Source organism: Aethalodelphis obliquidens, unplaced genomic scaffold (assembly GCF_003676395.1).
Source record: "Aethalodelphis obliquidens isolate GAN/ISIS:26980383/991018 unplaced genomic scaffold, ASM367639v1 scaffold64, whole genome shotgun sequence".
NCBI lineage: Eukaryota > Metazoa > Chordata > Mammalia > Artiodactyla > Delphinidae > Aethalodelphis > Aethalodelphis obliquidens.
The window spans coordinates 9,453,838-9,459,727 of NW_020838008.1; the positions used below are offsets into that span (position 1 = coordinate 9,453,838).

Consider the following 5,890-nt stretch of genomic DNA (forward strand, 5'->3'; position numbering starts at 1 on the left):
CTGGCGGAGATTAGTCGGGTGGGCGCCATCTTCTTGATGAGTTTCACCTGCTCACCCCCGGAAGTGGCTCTCCAGGAAGTCCGAGAGCTGGGAGTCTGCGCAGGCAGAACTCAGGGCGTGCAGCTCCAAAACGGCCCGGTTCACGTTCTTCTCCATGACCACGGTGGCTTCCATAGCGTCTGCGGTTTTACTCCACTCATGTTGGAACGGCTTCTGCACTGTATGTCCTGGAAGAGGGCACAGCTGCCGTGCTGGTTTTGTATCTTCAAGAGATGTATGTTTTGTACCTCCAACTTGCTGAAGAAGTGGTCCACGTCTTCCCGAGCCACATCGTTGTGGTCGAAATAGAAGCCCAGAGAGAGGTAGGTGTAGGGGGCCTGCAGATGCATGTTGACCAGGCAGTTCACTGCGGCCTCCACCTGGGTGGAATAATTCTGAGGAATCTGGGGAGGTCATGGTTGATCGACAATAGGGAGCTAAGCTCAAAAAACAGTGTTGGCTGTTCCTGGAAGCTGAAGGCGGCTGAGTAGTTGGTTCCAAAGGTTGCGATTGGAAAGGAGGTTGCAGGGTGGTCGGAGGCTGGAAGCAGGGGCGTCCCTGGGTCTGTTTCGTCTAAACACTGTTGAAGCAAGAGATAGATCTTCCAGGCCACCGGGCCGCACTGCCAAGAGTATTAACTTTTTAACTCAGGTCCCCTCATCAGGTAATCCCAAACAGCTGTCCGTTATTTTGCATCAATTTGATCATTTCCTATGGTATTGAAATTTTGTCTTAGTGGCCTTGCATGGAGAATTTCTTGAGCTAAAGACTGACTCTTCACCTTAGTATCTATAGCATCTGGGCTCAGTTCCTGGTATCTCCCAGATTCTCAGTGACTATTTGTTGAATAAGGTGTCCATATAAGCACATTTTCCATTCACCCCTGCCTCTGATTCGAATCCTTTCTTTGCACATCCTCATATGCAGCTTAATTTATATGAGAGAGAAAGGTATGGCCTACATGACGTTGGACTATCTCACTGTGCAGTCTTGGTAGTTCAGTGTTTCATTTGTCCGTTGGGGTGTAATAAGCAATGTCAAAACTTGGTGGCTTAAAACAACAATGATTTTGCAGTTTGGATAGGGTTTGATTGAGCTAATCTCTGCTCCATGTGCTACCAGCTGGGGTGTTTTAACTGGGGCTGGAAGATATACTTCCCAAATGGCTCACTCACATAACTGGCAAGTTGGTACTGGCTGTTGGCTGGGAGCTCAACAGCCACCGTGAGCCAAAGGTCTTGATTATTTTCCACAAGAGCCTCTCCACATGGACGCTTGGGCTTTCTTACAACATGATGGCTAGATTTCGAGATGTAGAAACAGCCCAGCCTTCTTAATACCTGGCTTAGAATACTCACAATATTTCTTTCTCTGCATTCTATTGGCCAATTTAGTCTTAGAAGATACAAGGGGAAGGAATGTAAGTTGTCCCTCTTTATGGGAGGAGCAGCTTGTACATATAGGGAGAGGCAGAATTATTGGGGGCCATCTTTGGAGAGTAACTTTAACTTTCTGCCGCAAAATTTCTTTATCTGTCAAATATGAAATTGAGAGAGGGCAACAATAACACATACATCATAGAGTTGCTACGAAAAGTATAGGAGATGACATATATATTGCATTTAGAATGATTCCTGGCACACAGTAAGTAGTTGATACATTTTAACTAATTAGGATAATTTTTGTTGCTATGAGAATGAAAAATTCCTGCACGACACTAAGTTGGAGAAGAACATACTTTTTCCTCCATGGAAGTTATGATATCTTCTCATAATTCCAGTTAGACGATTTTACTGGTTAGTATTTCCTTTGACAGCTTTAATTACCGTATTCTCTTTGATTTGCTTCCTCTAGACTGATTTTTTTTTTTTTTAAAGATCTCAAATCAGTAGCCCTCAAATGAAAGGAATAACCCCCAGTTCTGTAGTATAATGACTTGGTGTCTCTGTTGGAATCCTTTTTCTTTTTATACTTACTTGCAGGTATTTTTCTTACACTTTGAGAAAGCAGTCCTCTGTAGAGATAGAATGAATGATACAGGAATGACATGCCCTTGGAAACTGCTCCTGTTTCTCTCTTTCGAAACACGCGTGTGCAGAGTTAGTCCTTTAGGAAATTTACAGGTCAGCAGAGGTCATCAGCCAGATAAATCCAAAGAATAACCAGTGGGGGCGGATAAATTTCAAGCCAAGTAATCTCTGCATTAATGTAAGTAATTTTTTATTTCTACACCAGAGATGGGGATTGATGCTAAACAATATGAAACTACAATTATGTAAATTCACTATTTTTAGCTGTTGAAATGTTAGCCGAGTCAAACTTTTCATTCACCAGTGCATGGTGTCTTTGTAACTATCTTAATTTTATATATAAAGAAAGCAATCAGGTTTGTGCCATATTCTCATAACACTGCTAATTTCCATTCTTTTCTTTTGATTCTATGTCCAGACCTGTAATTTTTCCAAGTGATTAAGACCACAGGTTATTCCTTCTACAGCTGACATTTCCTTTCTGTGATTACTCATCTCTTTGGTTCTTTTAACAGCCATGTTTTATTAATGATCATTTACCGTGCAGTAATAAACTCTATGTCATTTAGTTCTTCCGGAGTTTTCTGATCCTTGATTACAGTGTAACATATTGCCTGATTAATTGCTCATCATTGCTGTTTTTAGCTTCTGCGTGCAGTAGTTAAGGTTATTTCTTCCCGTTTTGGCTTTTCTATCCCCTGAAGATTTTCATTTACAACAACCCTATTAGTTGTCTCCAACTTCTCCCACTTCCTTTTTGCATTCCCTGATAGCACAGAGCGTATACAGAATCCCTATGAACGGTTACCATTTACTTTTTTTTTTTTAACATCCTTATTGGGGTATAATTGCTTTACAATGGTGTGTTAGTTTCTGCTTTATAACAAAGTGAATCAGTTATACATATACATATGTTCCCATATCTCTTCCCTCTCCCTCCCTCCCACCCTCCCTATCCCACTCCTCCAGGTGGTCACAAAGCACCGAGCTGATATCCCTGTGCTATGCAGCTGCTTCCCACTAGCTATCTACCTTACGTTTGGTAGTGTATATATGTCCATGCCTCTCTCTCGCTTTGTCACAGCTCACCCTTCCCCCTCCCCATATCCTCAAGTCCGTTCTCCAGTAGGTCTGTGTCTTTATTCCTGTCTTACCCCTAGGTTCTTCATGACATTTTTTTTTCTTAAATTCCATATATATGTGTTAGCATACGGTATTTGTCTTTTTCTTTCTGACTTACTTCACTCTGTATGACAGACTCTAGGTCTATCCACCTCATTACAAATAGCTCAATTTCGTTTCTTTTTATGGCTGAGTAATATTCCATTGTATATATGTGCCACATCTTCTTTATCCTTTCATCTGATGATGGGCACTTAGGTTGTTTCCATGTCCTGGCTATTGTAAATAGAGCTGCAATGAACATTTTGGTACATGACTCTTTTTGAATTATGGTTTTCTCAGGGTATATGCCCAGTAGTGGGATTGCTGGGTCATATGGTAGTTCTATTTGTAGTTTTTTAAGGAACCTCCATACTGTTCTCCATAGTGGCTGTATCAATTCACATTCCCACCAGCAGTGCAAGAGTGTTCCCTTTTCTCCACACCCTCTCCAGCATTTATTGTTTCTAGATTTTTTGATGATGGCCATTCTGACTGGTGTGAGATGATATCTCATTGTAGTTTTGATTTGCATTTCCCTAATGATTAATGATGTTGAGCATTCTTTCATGTATTTGTTGGCAGTCTGTATATCTTCTTTGGAGAAATGTCTGTTTAGGTCTTCTGCCCATTTTTGGATTGGGTTGTTTGTTTTTTTGTTATTGAGCTGCATGAGCTGCTTGTAAATTTTGTTTCCATCTAGCACAGAAGTTCCCAGATTGTAGTGTAACTTAGAAGCACCTAGAGGGCTTTTTATTTTATTTTATTTTTACATCTTTATTGGAGTATAATTGCTTTACAGTGGTGTGTTAGTTTCTGCTTTATAACAAAGTGAATCAGTTATACATATACATATGTTCCCATATCTCTTCCCTCTTGCGTCTCCCTCTCTCCCACCCTCCCTATCCCACCCCTCTAGGTGGTCACAAAGCACCGAGCTGATCTCCCTGTGCTATGCGGCTGCTTCCCACTAGCTATCTATTTTACGTTTGGTAGTGCTTTTTAAAACATAGATACATTGCTGGGCCCCTCTCCCAGAGTAGGTCTGGGTGTGGACAGAGAATTCACATTTCTGACAAGTTCCCAGGGATGCTGATGTTGCCTCCCCAGGATCAAGCCTTGAGAACCGCTGGCATAGCAGATTAGCATAGCAGTTAAGAGACTAGGCTCTGGGTTTTGCTGATATGGGTTCAGATCACAGTTCTGCCACTTGACTTTCCAAATCACGTGACCTTGGGAAAGCTAAGGTCTCACAACTTAATCTTTGTAAACTGCAGTTTCCACATTTGTAAAATGGAAAGAGAACCAACCTTCTAAACTTGTAAGGATTAGGTGAATTGATCCATGGAAAGCACTGAGTACAGTGGCAAGATGTAAGCACTCAATAAAATGTTAGCTATTGGTACTTTTTAACCAGATGTGAGGAATTAATGTTCAAGCTCAATTACTAAAATTAAGAAAACGTGGCTCCTCTAACAAATTGGTCATTTATCTCTGGATCTTGATTTTTTTTATACTGCTGAGGTACAAATGCTATTTTTTTTTTTTTTTTTTTTTAAGATTGGCCATGTGGACAGAAAGATTCAGTAGAAAGATCATGAGATTTGGAGTCAGGAAAATGCCTGGGTTCCAGTCTAGACTCTTGCTATTCCTAGCTTTGTGAGTCATAGCAATTTTCTTCATCTCTCTGATCCAAGTTTCCTCTAAATATCTTCTAAAGTGGTGATATAAATGGTAAGGACTGTTGTATGGATCGAATGAGCTAGATCATTTGAAAGTTTTTTTATTTTAATATTCAGTACAAGTATAGTTATTGTTATTTTTATTGAGAATAAAAGCATCTAGAGCAACTTTTTAAAAAGTTTTTATTGGGGTATAGTTGATTTACAATGTTGGGTTAGTTTCAGGTGTACAGCTAGAGCAATTTTTTATTGTACTTATTATCATCATGAAAATTTATCCTTCTGTAGAGTGACAATTATGGAAAACCTTTTCCATTGTAATTGTTTTGAGGTGGTGGTGACTCTAACTGGGAATTGCGGAATACTTAGACACCTGGATATGTTAGTTTCTATTAGTAACCTAGCCAGATTCCTTTCTTATTGGCTGAAATGCTGGTTCATTTTTCAGACATCTTACCTGGAAGGAATTAACATCTGAATGACCATATTTCAAAATGATGCAAGAAAGAAAAAAATTATGTTATATCTGATAATGATTGGACCAAAAGCATATTTAAGAAAACTTTGCCCCCAATGGTGTGAGTTGCTGAGTTTTGATAATAGGTTTTAGATGAAAATCAGGGGCTTATTTTCAGTTTGGGACTATAAGATTGCTTTCAGAAGAGGAAGGAAACTTCATTTAATCAAAGTTTTAATAATGTAGCACTAAACATTCTGTTAGGTGCTATGGGAGATATCAAAATGAGCCACACACACTTCATGCTTTGGATGCATTTTCTCTTGCAGAAAGCAAAACGACATACAAAAATCACTACATGCGTTATAAAGAAGGTCAAGTCAGAGGGCTGAAAGCGTGTAAAGGAGGAAGAGATTATTTCTGGCTGGAGGATCAGCCCCCTCCCCCCTTGCAGGCCACATGCTGAGCCACATTAGGCCCATGTATCTGAGTATCATAAGGAACCTGGAAAGAACTTGGTG

At 40.1% G+C, this 5,890-nt stretch overlaps 1 pseudogene; it reads right to left on the bottom strand.

Annotated features, from left to right (window-relative positions):
• Positions 1-51: 51 nt before the first annotated feature.
• On the bottom strand, positions 52-5,398 carry LOC113610635 (ferritin light chain pseudogene; annotated as a pseudogene).
• Between the last annotated feature and the right edge of the window lie 492 nt (positions 5,399-5,890).